The following is a 19,428-nucleotide window of genomic DNA, read 5'->3' as shown; positions in this document are numbered from 1 at the left end:
ACACTCTTATGTACTATATCATTGCATCTGCTGTAACTATATCATTCTTACATTTGAAGGTCTGGGCTAACTGGAAGTGCCATCAGGATTGAAAAGGGTGGTGTACACAGGCAAGGAGGGAAGATACGGGATGCCCCATAGCTAAATGGGTAAGTGTCAATGAAAATACAATATCTCAAATCTGTTTTTTTATTATTGTCACATACAACGGATAGGTGCAGGGAAATGTGTTGTTTTTTGGGTCAGCCATAGTAGTACAGCGCCTCTGGAGCAAATTAGGGTACTAAAATCTAAAGACTATATAAATACGAGAATTACTCTGAAGTGGGCCTGCTGTAATATGTACCTTCCATGCTTTGGTTATCACTGATCAACGAGTATTGGTTTAAGAATGAGTCATGGGTGGTGGTGGCATTTTATTACCTTCTTTCCCCATCATTAAGGGCACAGTGACAGATTTTTCACCTTAACGTATTCAACCAGCAACCTTTCGGTTGCTGGTCCAACGATCCTAACACCCAGGCACACCACCCGCCCAGTTGGGATAACCGGAAATTAGAATAGAGGATTGGTATACAGAGCAAAATTGACAATTGTGAAAATGTACAATATTGTAATTTTAAAGGGAAACGTTACTGTATCCGCTCAGTCTTAGATTATGAATCCACTCTGGGAAAAGAGGCACTTAATATCAATTAGATTTACCTGGATATACAGTGAATAAAATACATTGCAAGCATTGGTGTATGTTCCAGGTGATCGTCCGGCAGGTGGTTGCAACTCCTGGTTCTGGTGCGTGAGCGGGAGCGCCACAAGTGCGGCGTGCATGTGTGGTGATCATCCCTGATCTGGGGAAGGCATCCCCCACCACCATGCCTAGCTCTACATGGGCTCAGCGACACCCTGACAGAACACGAGCCCTCACCCAGCGACGATGTGCCATCAACGAGGAGTAAGGGCCTTTCTGTCCCTTGCCTCCAAAATCGTAATTTCTAATCATCCATAAAATGTGTTTAGACAGCTGAACCAAACGCATTTTCATGACACCACAAAGTGCAATAATCCAAGACATTACTGAGGGGAACTGCAACCATTGTGCCACTCATTTGCTATGTAAATACAATACACTGCAATATAATACACTCTATTAAATACCTCAGGGAATATATATAGATAGTTCAAAATGTACAACAAGTGCAAAATTAAGGTAGGCCTATCTGTGACCAACAGATGCATATCTGTATTCCCAGTGATATGAAATCCATAGTTTAAGGCCTAATTTATTGTTTCATTTTTATTTCCTTATATAACTGTAACTCTTAGAAATTATTTGCATGTTGCGTTTATATTTTTTGTTCAGTGTACAACAAGTTCAAATTAAATATAATACCTGAACTAGGCATAGTGAATTATTTAACAACACTGTTTAACTGACACCAGGCATACACACACAAGCTGGGCATTAGGTCAGATGATACGCCATAATATCAAAGGCCAGCTTCTCCCGGTCATGAGTACCAATGAACAGAACAGCTCATTCACCACTCCCACTCATTGTCTCTGAGAGGCTTTGCCCCACAAACCCTAAATTATCTGGGATGATTACCTGGTGGTGAATTATTGATAGTTGAAGGCTATTCAGCCCAACCCGTATAGAGGAAGCACCATGCCTGCATGTCATAGCGATGCTTGCTGATCTGGTCCTTCAGAATCATCCTACAGTCAGTCAGTTAGACATTCTAATGCTTTATCCCTCTGTGTCTGGCTGGGTCTCCATCTGTTTGTGCTGTCTTGCCAACTCCTATGGTCATTTGTTGGCATACAATACCACAGGAGTTGCCAAACGGCACAAACATATCTGGACCAACTATTTCCATGTCTCTTCAGCTAACCAATTAGGTTGTCCAAAGCACTGTGTACATGGCTACACTGTCAGGTAAACCCCTTTGTTCTCTTCAATGCACACAATGACTGCATTAACTATTCTACTGGCAGCAGCTGCCTCAACCCCACTCAAACAGGATGTGCGTGTCATCCGGCACTCTACAGGAGCGCATGTGTTATGGTGTAAGCGTGCTGTTTCAGCGTGATGTAATGTCATTCACAATGAAACAACTGCCTATAGTGTAATATAACACACCCTGCTAGCCAAAATCAACGTGTTATTTTCCTTTATTATTGTACACCGGCATCAGGCCCTTAGACGGACAGGCTTAACTGCAGGTTTCCGATGTTCTTTCCCCACTGCTAGAGCTGACTCATAAGTAAAAGGTATAAGTACGTTGCTTTGTGTGTTCAAAACCACCGTTTCCCACTGGGAAGGGATACCAAGCTCCTATATAATCTCAATTACCCATGCTTACGTATTTTTAATTTCAATTTACATTTGATTTAGATATTCGTAATAAACCTTTATTGGAATGGTAACCTACCACCTGGTATTTGGAAATGTATAAATTCACAGCAATGTGTTTAGTTAAATATTCTCTGCAAGGATTTAAACCAAAGCTTTGACAATAAATAGTAGCTGTTGATTTAGGGTTTTGACAAATTTACTTCTAGGAGGGAGCACTTGGTAAATCTAGCATGGAGTTTTATGAATAGCATTCAATGAGTTGTTCCTCTAGATACTTGTTGTTAAGGAGGGATGTGTGCGTGCAGGATATGCCAACTAACAATTTCGATTTTACGGGTTACGATTCATAAGGAAATCGCTCCATTGAAAAAATTGATTAGGCCTAATCTATGGATTTCACATGAGCAATGTTTTTAACCATGGGTGCAGGCCTGGAAGAATATAGACCCACCCACTAGGGAGTCGAGCCCAGCCAGACAGACCTTTCTGGGATCTTTTTATTTCAGCTCATGAAACATGGGATCAACACTTTACATGTTGCGTTTATATTTTTGTATAATAGCGTGGCAGGTAGCCTATTGGATTTAGAGCATTGGGCCAATAACTGCAAGGTCGCTAGATTTAATCCCCAAGTCGACAAGGAAAAAATCTGTTGATGTGCCTTGAGCCTTCAATTACCTGACAAATTGTGGCATATCAAAGACGCTGATTAAACAGCATGATCTTTACAGGTGCACCTCGTGCTGGGGACAATAAAGAGCCACTCTAGATGTACGTTTTGTCACACAACACAATACCACAGATGTCTCTGAAGTTTTAGGGCGCGTGCAATTGGCATGCTGACTGCAGAATGTCCACTGCAGCTGTTTGCTGAAAATTGAATGTTGACTTCTCTACCATAAGCTGCCTCTACGTCATTTAGAGAATTTGGCGAAATCGTCCAACCATGCCAGCCCAGGACCTCCACCTCCGGCTTCTTCCTGCATATCATCTGAGGGCCAGCCACCCGAACAGCTAATAAAACTTATTTCTTCAATAAAAGCCCTTTTGTAGAAAAACTCATTCCTGATTGGCTGGGCCTGGCTCCCAAGTGTGTGGGCCTTTGCCCTCCCAGGCCCACCCATGGCTGTACCCCCTGCCCAGTCTATGAAATCCATGGATCAGGGCCTAATGAATTTATTTAAATTACTATTTCTTTTTATAACTGTCACTCGGTAAAATCGTTTAAGAATTGCTGCATGTTGCTTTTATATTTTTGTTCTGTATAAATGATTATTATATAATGATTATTCCCTCTCATCCTTGCTGTTTAGGAGGTATGATGTGCATGCCAGGGGCTGGACCCAGACCTGTGGAGCTTCCTTCTCCTTTGACTGTTTCCTGACATTACTACATGGCTGCAAGTTTGCCAGAACAATCCCACGCCAAATTCAGGCTAACTGGGGATGACCGGAAGAGGTGAAACATACAGTACATACTGTATTCACTAAACATATGTATTTAGTGTTACTTCTAATTATGCGTTGCCTTCCATAAAAAAAAACCTACGCTGAAATAATGTGTTTTGCTTCTCTATCAGGAAAAAGGCTGGAGAACCTTCAGAATCTGGCAACCCTAATAGCCCCCACTACAAAACCCTGGCACCAGATGCCTATATCAAAACCAGTAAGGATTTCTGGGCATACACCTCCATTCAACACTGCAAACATTTACATTAATCAACATTAACAACTAACCTTTAAAAAAACCTAGCCATGATTTCATTTAAAAAAGAGCCTATAAATGAAATGATTTATTAAGCTTGAGACAGTGATAAAAGTTGATTTAGTAACTAATTTTTATGCTCGTAACGATACACCATATGGGCATCCATGTCTTCTCTTTGCACTGAGGTCTGTTCAGTGGGCACACCTGTAGTTTGCAACCCCGCAGACCAAATTCTGTTTCCATTGACAAATTCAGCCATACCTCCTCCATTTTTCAAAACATTTTCTACTAAACACAACCCTGGTATTTCTGTGACATACTGGTACTTACCTAATCCAGATTCCTTCGCCAGATAAACAACTCTTATCTCACTAGTGCTGTACTCGGCCAATACGCCCACCTGTCTGCAGACAGTGACTAACCCCATATTGTTCGTCCACAGGTGAACATGAGCCTATCTGGGAAAGAAGGCACCTTTCTCGTCCCGCCTTATTTCCCCTCCAGAGACCTCCCACAACATGCAGAGGCAGCACTGTAGTAACCAATACCTAATCATGCATTAATGCCAATACATTATTGTATCATGTTGCTGGGAAAAAAAGTTTAAAAAAATAAATACTGCAATAAACAGAAGATGCCTCTCTTCCCAGTGACATTCAAATATTTAAAAAAATTAACACTAGTCAAAATAATTGTCGAAAGCAAACGACACTCAAGCTTGTCCCCCAGGTGTCACGTTCTAACCAGGGAGGACAACCAGCCAGATCGGGAAAATTCCAGAGGAAAGAGCACTCCCGTGCTGCCCCTCTACAGGCCTCGTCAACAGGCGAATTTGGCCGCGAAGAGGGGCAGCAGGGAAGGTCCAAGGCAGGGCGCCATCCAGGTGCTCAACGCCTTCCCGCCCGCCAGTCCGCCATGCTCTCCAGCCAGCCAAGTCCTCATCGGCATGGGATTACTTCCGCAAACAGACGCGTGGGGCACACGCCGTTGAGGGCGGAAAAGCCCTACAGGCCAAGCCGAAATCTAGTAGCACTTATGAGGAACATAGCTCAGAGCACTCCCTGGGACAGGTGGGTGGAGTTACACAGTGTAGTAGGGTCCAACACAAGACGCTGATGTAGGAGGACTGATATATTTTAAATAGAGGACACAGACTATACTGTTGTTCTCCTCCAGGCACTCTCTAGCGTTCCCTCAGCCTCTAATAGATGGGATCTTTATGATCGATCAACTGCCATCCTAGGCATCATCTTGTGTAATGACTAGTGATATCATTACAAGTCAGTCTACAGTATTTATTTTCATTTTATTGCTTCCAGGCCCTGTGTTTTGGACAATCATGTCACATACCTGATATTAACCTTTTATTTAAAGCTTTTTCATCAAACTGTCCCTTTTTCTTTTTATGTCAGATTCCAGCACCCTCCTCAGACAATTGCTTGCATTTTCAGTATAATTCTAATTTCTGGAAAATCTTAAAATAAATAAAGGTACAATTTAGGTTCATGTGACATGATCTCCCAAAACAGTGGCCCCTAGTTATACTGCCTGTTTCACAGATTGTTTCCATCGCTCTCTTCTCCCAGGTCCAAATCCAGGCGCCATGCCCCCCATCCACCACTGGTCAGCCGGTCACCTCTTGGGGCCCACCTCCAGCAACAGAACACACCTTCACTCACTGGCTCCTCCCATCCAGCCAGCCCCTACCCCTTCCCCAACCATCGGCCCCTTTCCAAGCACTTCCAAGCCAGTACTTCTTTCCCCCCAGCCACCACCTCCACAATCCACTCCCCTTTGCACGTACCCACCTCTTACACATGAATGGTCAATCCCTCTTCCCCCCGGTAGCCCCTACCTGGGTTACCAATGTATGCACCCACTACCACCCTTACTACCCTCGCCCAAACACCTGGACATGTACCGGCAGCAGAGCGGCGCTTTACCCCGACATGCAGCAACGGTATGACGCGCACCAACGCTATGGGGTCAGCTACCCTCCACGGTATGGCAGCCCGGTTTACAGATCAATGGTTACAGCAACTGTATAGCAGCATGAGGCCCGCCCACACCCCCCCTATCCCCTTATTGCGCTCATACCTGGATGCCCTCTCTCAGGTCGCCCCTCAACCCACCACCCGCGGGGCTGGACTATGCAACAGCAGTGAGCAAAAGGCAAATCCAGTTTGGTGGGTACCCCAACCCCTACCTCTCCCCGGGCGCCCAAATGTTCCCCCGCGCTCCCCAACCTTCACATTATGCAAGTCAACCGAGATGGGTCTCCAAACCACGTCCATGACACCCGCGCAGCAAGGTTTCCAGGCTCCTACCTGCAACCCCGGTTCCCCCATGATCAGCAGAGGTTGTTTCTCCACCGCACCCTGTGGTCCTACCCGAGCACAGCTTCCTGGATCCAGGAGATCGCCCGTGCCATCCCATAATGCATCCCCACCACCCACTAAACCGCCAACCTCTCGCATCTCTTTTCAACTTGGCGGCCGGCCTGGCGCTATGGAGGCCAATGGCCAGGCGGGAGGGGGGGGGACGCCTCGAGAGGAACGGGGCCGAGGCGTCGGTGGCGCCCAGCACTAAGAGGGCGAAGAGGGGCCACCCACGGGGCTGTATCGGAGCAGCAAGGGGAGCCTCCTTACAAGCGCGCTTCATCCAGACCCTCATGGAGAGGTCCATGTCGCGCACCACCAACACCTCGTCACACTCCCCTTTACCAAGGTCTCAGGCCGTACAGCCACTTCATCTAGACAAGAGACATTCATACTATACTGTAGGGTTCACCCATGAAATAACACTGAGTGAAAACTCCGGTACTATTCTGATGGTGCTATCTCCAAAAAAACCTCAAGCACCACTAGCCTCACAACACCGCATCCTCTCTCTCCCGAATGGCAAGCGCACAGCGTTGGTGGAGAAAGGAAACTTCGATCAATTGGAAGTCGTACCACGTTATACAGTACATCCCAGGTCTGTCACCTCTTGAAAGATCCAACTTTACTAAGTTGATTGATTACCCCCTCTACTAAGGAAATATTTATTATTTGGTTACTTTTACTAGATACACACCCAACATTTTCTAAGATTGCTTTGCAGTCCAATCCATCAACTTCTATATTCACTGAAACAAAGTTTCATTTAGGTACTTTCTCTTTCCTAATTACAACTTCTTTTATTAATATAATCTTACATTTAAAAAAAACACTGAACTTTGTGGATACACCACAATATTCTAAAGTCTTGTCTTTATTATACGGTGTTGTTCAAATGCCTTCATGTTTAAACCAAATCAGTTCTTATAGATGTTTTTTCCAGATGTGTGAAAAAGGATAAACTGAAAATACTGTACAGACAAAATATCATCAGCAAAATGGTTCCTAAAAAATCAGTGTTTCTAAAAATTCTTTTGATATTGAAGGTGAAATATTGATAAGATCTTCCAGATCAGATGATTGGTCAAAAACTCTACATTACAACAAACTATTATTTTCTAGACATGATATTACACACTTGATCTAATTACTGTAGCCTATCTTAACAAATATCATCAAATTGAATTTATACACTTTTTACTTTCTGGGTGCTTCTCTCAGTTTCACAATTGTTATGTCCTTCTATTTTAAATCAGCCATTCTAAAAAAGGTGCATTTTAATAATATTTCAAAGATCTTTTTTTTAAAATGTGATTCTCACTTCTCTCAAGGGTTATTTACTTTGTTTCAGCATCTGTTTCAAGTTCTTGACCACAGGTTCTCAACACCTGAATTATATTATTTGTTGTCATCACTGTTGTGTTTTGTAAACATGCTCCCTTACCTTCCTTTGGTTACACAAACGGGTTAGCTCAATGTCAGTATCATGGTTTCAAGAGGCAGCTGGCTTGCTGTGAGGTCACTTAAATAACCTTTAATGTAGTTGTATGATAAAAGAAAAAAAGATGAGATTTTACATAAATTAATTATTCTCTTTTTTTGTAATTTTACGCTTTACATTTTAGTGTTGTAAAAAAAGTTATATTTCTTTGGGTTTGAACTGATTTTTATTACATATGGTGCTACTCAACTCTATACAACATATAATTAAACCTGAGGCGTTAAAAGAGCCAATGAATGACCTACAGTTAAAATACCTACTTGCCATATACCTCAAGAACTAGTTTGGCAATACTATAAGGGCATGATGCAAGGCATTTTTCTCCTTCCTTTATTTTATCCACTTTTCAAAAAAGTTAACTACAATATCAACTTCAAAGCCCACCACCAAGGCTGAGTTCCATTTCTTACTGCTTTCTTCATATCCTATTACTTAATTCTTTATTCAAAAATCAATTTCTTTTCTTATGTCCATACATTGCTTATGATTCATCTAAGTTTTCCTCTCATTCTCTTTTAATCAATAATTACTTGTATGTATGTATGTATGTATGTATTTTTTATTATTATATATATATATATACACATACCCCCCATACACACCCCACAACACACCCTCCCACACACACACACACACACAACTAAAAAACTAACTTTATCAGCAAAAGTGAAATACATCTCATTTTTTTTTGTACTTATGCACTTTAGCTAGTAGATTAGTATATACTTTTGAAATAAATTTAACATTAATATGCACTGAGTTGACTAAAGGGAAAAGTATGGCATTGACAAAGGAGCGACAAACGTTCACTTTTACTGAAGGTAATAAGTAGTTATGATGCTAGATTAGGATATCACATGTTTGTTGTATAGTTTAAAAGTAAATTATTTATACCACTAAACAAATTATATTCCATTATCTCTCTCCCATTCATCCCATTAGATTTTAATATGATACTACGATCCACGTTATTTCTATACACCCCCCACTAACATTAATCTATTTTTTTCCACTTACTTTCTTTCTTCTGAAAAAAAATTATAAAAACAAATTTTATTTAAATAAAAATTAATTATTTATTTTTAAAATAATCTCCACATTGTACATACCATGTTTGTTTCGGAAATACATTGTTATTTTTAATACAACCTACTATTGTAATATTTAAGGTGTGGTTTCTTAATTTTGTCATTACCCGCGGCCCATGTTTCCCATCAACCCAATCTTCTAGTCTTTTCCAGGTTCACAGGATCCACACTCCTGTCAAACAAAAAGCAATGTTTACAGCTATAAAAAGGTTCCTGTTAAGCTAATCCTTTATTCGTTTTTGTATTGCAGTTTTTGTAAAAAATAAATAATATAAATTAAAAATGTTGAATTTCAGTGTCCAACCCAGCGACATAGCGGTTGTGGGTGTCTGAGGACATGTTGTAGCCATACGTTGAAAAGCTTCAGAGTGTTGGAGTGTGATTCAACATCTTGGTTACTTTTTAAACTACTCACCTTTTAGAATTCACACTCTTATGTTAAGCTAGCAGTTTAATGTACACGTTGATATTTTGCAGTTAACACTAAAAAAAAAAGGTTTAAAAATTTTGTTATTTTCTGCCTGTCTTTATTTTACTCTCCCTTGTTCCCCTTTAAGTTTGGTATGCTAAAAAATTGGAATTAAATGTTATAATGCTGTAAGTATTGTAATGTACTGAATATTTATTAAAGCTTTATTTATGATATCATTCCTGATATTGCTAGATTTGTGTTTTTAATAAATTTATATTTATTTAACACATTTTAATTCACATCAGGTTATTTGAATTTGAGTGATTCTTTTTGTCTGCATGTTTGTTTGGAAGTTATGTCAATCGAGGCCAATCATCTTCCTGATTTTTTTCAAAAGAAGGTGGATCCACCATTAAAATTTTTTTTTACAAAATTTAGTTTTCGAATTAAAATATAATATCAAAGAATGTGTTTCTTATTTCAATAGCATACACCCATTACTGAAATGCATTTTGGCACTTTTAAATAAAATACAACCAGGACTGTCTGTACAAAACGTCAGTCTCAAACATAATGCAATAAAAACAATTAGTACTTCATTTGAATATTGACAAAAGATATCTTTAGCTTTTCACATCCAGGACTTCAGTCCAAATCATGCAAAAAATCCACTTGTCCACTTAACAGATGATCGTATATCATTGTACATTAAAAAGGGAATTTGTAAATTACACACATATAATATAATATCTATTTCTTATCAATTCAATGGCTAAAATGGGTCTCATTGTCAAGCAAGAGTCAGTCACTTGATACATACTTCTGGAGATACAGGAAGTCCTCACCACCAGCAGACCTAACAAAGCACGGGATATGATGTCCTCAAGACTATCAATCCTGAGAATATTCACTTACAACATAACCCAAACACACAAAGCTTAGTTATAGTTACAACACACACCAGAGCTGAATTGATGTTCTCACCGATCTACACATTGCAGGCGTCCTCGCCACTGCATTTGAAAAGGGCTCTCGGAGGCGGAGGCGTTTTTACTGTTGTCAGAGAAGAAATTGGTCGTTATCTATCAATGCAGAAAAACCAACAACATTATAACGCCCAGGCTTATTGCAATTTCATATGGGCTGCTGGAGGGCTATTAGCTGACCGACCACATGAGCAGTGATTGTATGTGCATACTAGGATTAACAACCCCACACAAACTGAGTCTCCCCCCACTGAGCTAACACACACACACACACCCTGGAGTTCTAACACACACACACACACACCCTGGGGGTCTAACACACACCCTGGAGGTCACTTACACACACACACACACACACACCTAGTCCCCAACACACACACACCCTAACAACAACACTGGAGGTCTACACACACCTGACCCCCCACATGAGGTCTAACACACACCCCCCCACACATGTAATACACCCCCTGACTCCCCCCCACCCTGGGTCTACCCCCACAACTACACCCCCCCTGGAGACTAACCACACACACACACACACCTGGAGGTACACACACACACACAAATGGAGCTTCTACCCCCACACACACACACATGAGTCACACACTACACCCACACCCTGGAGGGCTACACACACTACACACACACCACCCTGGAGGTCTAACACACACACACACACACACCAACAACACACACACACACCCTGGAGGTCGCTTCAACACACACACACCCTGGAGAGGCTAACACACCCCACACACACACCTGGAGGGCTACACACCCCCTGGAGGCTAACACACACCACACACCTGGAGGTCTAACACACACACACCAAAACCTGGAGGACTCTCCACACACACACCCTGGAGGGCTAACACACACACACCCTGGAGGAGCTAACACACACACACACACACACACACCCTGGAGGAGCTACACACCCCCACCCTGAGGGCTACACCCCCACACACCTGTGTCTACCCCCCCCCCCCCCACCTAACACAACACACACACACCCTGGAGTTAATACCCACCCTGGAGGAGCTACACACACACACACACACACACCTGAATATACACACACACACACCCTGGACCAACTCGCCACACACACACACTAGGCTAAACTAACACCCCCCCACACACACCCCACACACACACCTGGACTACACACACACACCCTGGAGGCAAACAAACACACACACACACCCCCCCACCTGGAAGCCCAACACACACCCCTGGAGGCTTACCACCCTTCACCCCCTGAGCTACACACACCCCACACACCCACACACACACTGGTATAGCACACACCCTGGAGTGCTATACACACACACACACACACACCCTGGAGGGCTAACCACACACCTGAGGTTAACACACACCCTGGAGTATACACACACTGGAGGGCTAACCCCCCCTGGAGGTCTATAACACACACCCTGGAGGTATAACCACACCCCTGGAGGTAACACACACCCCCTGGAAGTACTAACACACACCCTGGAGGTATAACACGCACACTGGAGGGCTAACCACACACCCTGGAGTAACATAACACACCCTGGAGGTATAACACACCCCCTGGAGTACTAACACACACCCTGGAGGTATAACACACACACACTGGGGGGCTACCACACCCCCTGGAGGCCTAACACACACGCGCTCCTCACCAATCTATCTGGCCACCATTAGTCTGCTTCTGCACCAGTGCCCTCCAGTGCTCGTGGAGTGGACCCCACGACCTCCACAGCAAAGTCCCTAAAGAGGAGGGAATGGAGGCAGACAAAGGACAATAAGAAAGAAGTGAACCCTCGATCCCTGGGGAAGGGAACACACCATCCGAGTCCCTCCTATTAAAGTAACTACCATGGCATTGGACTGGAACACATTCAGGAAAACATGTGCGATATATATGCCCAGCTATTATGCTTTAATATACCAATAGTATGTGGCCTTAATGGAGAAACTCTATGTACCTTGTCTTTGAACTGTCCATTGAACGCAAACTGGTTTTCTGGGCTTGCCGTCCGAACCTTGTATTTTCTAAACCGAATCGACCGGGTGGCCTCAAATGACCGGGTCTGCTCTTGCGGACATCTTCGATACCTGAGGAGAAAAACAAGAGAGCACATTCTGATTTTGGGAACATATACTGGGCTTGTGTGGCTCAGTTGGTAGAGCATGGTGCTTGCAACATCAGGGTTGTGGGTTCGATTCCTACGGACCAGTATAGAAAACATTTATGAAAATGTATGCACTCACTACCGTAAGTCACTCTAGATAAGAGCATCTGCTAAATTACTAAAATGTAAATGTAAAATATTGAGGATCAAACTACACTATGTTAATGGGTACTGTGCTACCGATATTGTGTCCAAGGCTGCGTTTACCAAGCATGCCCAATTCTGAACTTTTTTCACTAATTGGTCTTTTGGCCAATCACTCCAATCTTTTCACACTCAGATCATTTTCGGGTCTGATTGTCAAAAGACCAATTCGTGACGTAAAAAGATCAGAATTTAGGAACCTGTGTAAAACGCAGCCTAATATGTGTATGACGTGTGTTGAAAATGTCTACTGCTACAGTGACATTTTGAAGTACTGTAAGTTTCTAAGACTGACTGTTGAGGCTGGGGGCCTCTGGGTCATCAGCGTTGATGGCTATCCAGCTTCAGTCCGTCTCTCCCTCGTCGATCTGCGGCCAGGACCCCTGGGGCACTTTCACCTGGAGTCTCACCTGACCTGGGGAACACACCTGCAGGACACAGGTAAGCAGACAGACAACTCCTCAGGTAAAAGTACATTATACATGACATGTTATACAGATAAGTTATATGATATATTATCAATCGTTCTATGAGTTACTTTATATACATATTATAATATGTCTAGACATATTGTTTGTAAATTAACCTTCATACATATAAGTAATATTATTCTTGGATATTATTTAGAAGCTAAAGTCTAGACAGTCTCACCATCGTGCCGATTTCGCAGACGTCTATGGGGATGCCACGTTGTCTCCGCACGCACTTGAGTCCTTGTCCATGTGGTTCGGTCTTCCCATGTCTGTTCTCAACAAAGAAGAGACAGCAGTAACAACATTATCCCTGTCAACACTTTGTTTGTATACCGTCATTTCAAACATTGTGGAGATGAACTGTCAAATTTCTGGCCGACCACATGCATTTTTTCAGCCAGTGGGGAGTGCAGCAGACAATAATAAGTTATGGGCAAATCAATGATGTCTGCGTGGCAGTCTGCTTAATGCGCTTGTATATGAAACACTCAGGGCCACACTCTGTGGATTTCACTAACAAGACCCATTTTAATGAATGCGTGAAGTGTTTTCCATGTATCCGCCTGTATTAGTCATTCACTTTGGCCAAATCAATACTACCGGAGGATGAAAGAAGAAATGCATTACTGGCAGCTGAGTTTCGCACCGAGATTATGTTCTAGTGTTTTCCAGCTGAAAGACTAGCGAATAGGGTTAATAATGGGATAGAGGTCCATTTAGAATCTCTCCAGTTGTTGTGTTACATTCAACTCTGTAAGAAAACAGAGGATGGTGAAATCCATAACGAAACAGAAAGATGATCAACTCCGTAACAATATAACTCCATAACGAAACAGAAAGATGATCAACTCGTAACAATACAACTCAGTAACGAAACAGAAAGATGATCAACTCCGTAACAATATAATTCCCGTCAACGAAACAGAAAGATGATCAAACCCCGTAACAATATAATCCCCGTAACGAAACAGAAAGATGATCAACTCCGTAACAATATAATCCCGTAACTTAAACAGAAGGGATGATCAACTCCGTAACAATATAAATGCAACAGCAGGATGATCAACTCCAGTAACATAACAGAGGTGACAGAGGTCTCACCTGTGGGAGCGCCCCGTAGTTCCAGATGTCCAACCTTTATAAGGAAAACACGTTAGCCACATATCGGAGTTTGCCCTTCTTCACATCCTGCTTTGATCGGGTTCAGTGGTTCCTTGGTTGCAATCTAAAAGAAAGATGCATAATTAACTACAGATGACAGTCTAAACTTGGGTCAGCAGTTTACTATCTTAAGAGAGACAGTGACATTAGAAGGGCATCCATTTTCAACTCCTCATCAAATAAATAGTATCCATAAACCCAGTTTGCACTCTCAATCACCTCTATTATTCCTTCAACTCAAACCACTGCTGGGAGACTGAGATGACCTTTAAATCAACTTTTCAGAGTTCTCTCTCCCTCTCCCTCTCCCTCTCCCTCCCTGAAGTGCTTAAATATCATTAACAAGTTGCCTGGTGCAAGGACATCTATTATATATTAAGGGAAGAAGATATTTATAGGACCTTTCCACTTTGACAGATTCTAATTATTCATCTATTGTCTGGCTGTTTCTAGTCAAAGACCAGCGTGCTAACACGTCAAAAAGCTCTCAACGATGTTTGGATCAGTCAAAATAGAGCTTTGAGGGACTACAAACCACTTAGGACAAAGTCGAACCACCTTTCTTTATGTCGGTGGTTGTCTCAAAGCTTTTATATGGACACACCATAGTGTTAGATTAATACTTAACTGACAGGTTCCCAAAACAATACTTGCCTCATTTTGGCATTGGACCATCGAAGGTACCTCCACAACCATGTTATACAGAACCTGTAAAATAAAATATGAACTATATCGAAAGATAATATAATCAAGGTGTTCAGCATTAATTAAAAAGAGAGATTCAATTGTTTTCTCTGTAGTAAAAATGTCGCATGGGAAAATACCTCATTCTCATTCTTCTTCAGTTTTTTAGAATGGCACATCATTTTCCTTGCGTAAGACACATATTGTATTAATACATAAAATACCATTTGGTAGACCTACACAATATCTGACATCATCATGTCACGAGGTTTCAGACACTCATAGTAGACTGTCAGAAAAATACCCAGCAAGTGAGCTCTACAAAATCCCTAGACATTTGCATGTCACCTGACTATTGACCAACCCGCTGAGAAGTATGCATAACCCTTTACATGTTCAATAAACATATTTCCATGTCAGATAAAATCATGCTTTTTCAAAGATTTTCCATCTAAGCCAGGGTGTTCAAACTCATTCCCTGGAGGCAGTGTCTCCGGGTTTTAGTTTCCTTTCAGTTAAGACCTAGCCAACCAGGTGAGGGGAGTTCCTTACCTAATCAGTGACCTTAATTCATCAATCAATGACAAGTGAGGAGCGAAAACCCGCAGAACACTCGGCCCTCCGTGGAATGAGTTTGACACGTGGTCTTAGCACTTCAATGACAATGTATGTGGCTTCTGTTCCAAATGCCTGCCTAAAAGGTTCCATACTCACACCCATTATCATTTCCACATGCAAAAAGGAAATATGGAAACATTGACTCGTTCCTTGCGTCACATAGACCGGTTTCATACAAAGCTACAACAACCAAGTAAGAATAGATCCAGATTGAACAAAATGTTTACCTGATCTCCATTGGCCCGAGAAGTGGAATATCATCGAAAGGGAGAGATGTATTTCCCGTCAGAGGTTTCTAGAACAAAACGAAACACATGCAAAGTAAATTGACTGATGTACTGTATTAGTAATGTATAAATTCTCCAAAATGTTCTGTAACTGTTGGTATACCGCAAGTGCTTGATGCAACATTTATATTGTTACTAGGTGCCAGTGGCGGTCGGGTGCCATTTAAGATGATTTTTTATTTTTTAATGGGCCTTATTTCTATTACAGCATATTGGATGACTGTCATTCATATTCCATTCACCCAGCTCAATGTAACATCAATAGGTTTAGGCTATACATGATTCTCCGATTTTTCCCTGTACCCATCATGAGGTTGCTAAGCATCCGAGATAATTTTGAGTAATCAAGGTGACAGACCGTGACACATTCAATACCGCCTTGAACACTCTTGCCTGCATCTAGCTGATCTAAGAGAAATCTTCAGTTCAACAGTTGCAAACGAGAGTTTCTATTGGACAATTTCAGGTGTTTATCCCAATTTCATTTGTTTACGTTGTAAGAAACGTTTTTCAACAGAATTGGCGTAAATGAATACACCCCTGATCAGATGGCGAACAGTTCACTTTCATAGCACCCACATAAAAATAGCACTGATCACTTTGCTGTTTATATATAATTCCTTCTCGCAACTATCTATGCACTCTCCCACCTTTTCCCTTCGCTTGTGGACTTCATTCAGTGCACAACACATCAGTGGTCTGTGACCAGGCAAATTAAATCTTTCCAAGCCAAACCTTCATATCAAGTGACCGCTCACACACAGCCTACATCCTTGTCATGTCACTCGTCAACATCGCTACTAGAACTAATGTGTTTAGTAAACCTGCTAGCTACAATCATACAGCACAGTGTACAGTCAGAAAGCAGTTACACCGGTGGGCCCGTGGCAATAAATTAATCAAACCAAAAGCCTACCTTGACTTGAAGACTTCTTGTGTTGGCTAGCCATAGCCAGCTAGCTAACATAGCATCCCTCTCTGTTTGAGCTGGGTGTTTGGGAGTAGGCTAAACTAGCTAGCTGCATTCTCTAGGTAAAGTTAACGTTTCTTTTTTTTATAAATACAACCAAATATAAGCTAAGCTCACTCCCTCTCCTCTCTGTTCAAAACTGTTCTACTATTGTCTTTCTTGCTGAGTCAACTTCTCACCACGTGTTATGCACTGCAGTGCTAGCTAGCTGTAGCTTACGCTTTCAGTACTAGATTCATTCTCTGATATTTTGATTGGGTGGACAACATGTCAGTTCATGCTGCAACAGCTCTGATAGGTTGGAAGACGTCCTCTGGAAGTTGTCATAATTACTGTGTAAGTCTATGGAAGGGGTGAGAACCATGAGCCTCCCCTAGGTTTTGTATTGAAGTCAATGTACCAAGAGGACGGAAGCTAGCTGTCCTCCGGCTACACCATGGTGTTAACCTACAGAGTGCTGCAGAGGCTACTGTAGACCTCCATTGCAAAACTGTGTTTTTTTAATCTATTATTTGGTGACATCTGAATATATTTAGTATAGTTTAATCTGGGGAAGGATAACTTTTTTAATGTTTCACTATTTTTTTTGGTCCTCCCCTTCCTCCTCTGAGGAGCCTCCACTGGTAGGTACAGAAAATGGAAGGCCCTAACATAGAAAAATTGAGCATTTGAGTCACAAGCAATAGTGTTCCACTTTAGCGCTTAAAAAGGGTAACTCCACCCCTTTTTCAACCACATTTTCATTATCTCCAGCACAATGCCAGTGTCAACATGTGAAAACTGAGCATTTCGTTGTAGAAAATAATATAAAGTTAAAGTTCTACCCGATGACCTGATCAAAATTACCAACATTTTCAAACACTATGAGATTCTCGCTGACATAAGGGGAGCAAAATATCCTCTATTGGAAAAATCACTTTTTTTACTTTTAAATCCTACCCTGTGATGTCACAGAGAAGCATATTTATTTAGGACCTTATCTTTTTAAGCAGCAGATCATAGAAAACACGCTTTAAGTAACCCTAATTCTGGCACATATCAAAACACAGGTTAACCCCAAACCATTGACCTGGATTTGGGCAATGTTTTCTAACACAAACAAAATGCATAGGTGCCATTAAATCACAATCTATTAGGTTAAATCCCTCGGTGCAAAGGGCATTGATCTGGAAATTTGCCTGACTTGCCCCAATTCTCTCATCATCCAGATATAACAATAATCTAACATTTTAAACAAATAGGTGTGACCAGACTCTCCCTCTCTAAGTGTCATTTCCTTATCATCCCATAGTACAGGGGAGGAAGGAGTTCACACTAAAAAAGACAATGATGCCCTACCCCTCAATGGTTTTAACTGTCAGAGGGATTGACACTGACCTATATGGACCGAGAAGTCCACAAAGCAGATTTAAAAACTGAAGACCCCATCAATGTCTTCTGCAAACAATGAAAACATTCGAATGGGGACCGGTCTTTAAACCTGCCATTGTTAATGTTCACACTGGAGCACAGATTAACAGCCCATATATACCCATAGAAAGATTACAACAATAATAGTATTTCATACTCGACTTAATTATTATGTATCAGTCCTGTCCTTGTAATATGGTAGCCTACCAACCAGATTGTATGAAAGTGAAAACGGATGACTTTGTGGCGACTTGTAACAAGTCTTCACCAATGACAGAAAGAGAAGCGAAAGAACACGTGACAGGGGGTTAAAGGGAACGGCAACATTGTAGCCACCAAAAACACGGTCCTTTCAAAAAAATTCAAGAACTCTGTAAATTGAAAGTCGTTGCAACTAACAATAGTTAAAATGTAGCGTTTTTAATCCAACACAACATGTTAGACCTATTACTATGGACGTTTTTTCAGTCAAAACACGGGTCACACTTGAAATGTGTCGAATGCAACATGCCACGCGGCCATAATTGGAAGTTACCAAACCTGCTGTGAAAGATGTACCCTTTAGCTAATAAGCGAACCATTTCACCTAACTAACGCCCACGTTTTGGTAATCGGTGAAAGAGTGAGCTACCGTGTCTTGCATGGTGGAAGGCTGGTCAACTTACTAAAATATATCCTGTAGTCAGAGGAGTTCGGTCGTCCTCGCTCTTCGGTTTGATAATGCATTGTTTTGATCAGATAGGGAGGTAATTGCTTGTGTGACAAGCTCGCTTTTTAAAGGCAGTATGCGAACCAAGAAATGCCGATGTGTACCGTAGCGAAGAGCGCAGAAGCAAACGCATTATAGCGGCTTATTTTCATTTTAAGGTCCTGCTTCCGGTTGAGTATTTCCCCACGTCTGTGCTGCGTTGCTCTTGAATGTGTTCCTCCACCTTATCTTTACCGCCCCCTATCTGCAGCCAAGGTCATTCCTCAGGGGAAGGAGAACGTGGAAAACGCAAGGAGACCTTTGCCAAAATAAAATGGCTGACATCCATCAATGGGAGAATGTAGACTTGTCTTTTGTC

General features: G+C 41.9%; 1 pseudogene; it reads right to left on the bottom strand.

Annotated features, from left to right (window-relative positions):
• Positions 1-10,430: 10,430 nt before the first annotated feature.
• LOC121556738 lies at positions 10,431-19,203 on the bottom strand (annotated as a pseudogene).
• Between the last annotated feature and the right edge of the window lie 225 nt (positions 19,204-19,428).

The sequence above is a fragment of the Coregonus clupeaformis genome, unplaced genomic scaffold (assembly GCF_020615455.1).
Source record: "Coregonus clupeaformis isolate EN_2021a unplaced genomic scaffold, ASM2061545v1 scaf0246, whole genome shotgun sequence".
Lineage (NCBI taxonomy): Eukaryota > Metazoa > Chordata > Actinopteri > Salmoniformes > Salmonidae > Coregonus > Coregonus clupeaformis.
This window is presented reverse-complemented; position numbering and strand designations above follow the sequence as displayed.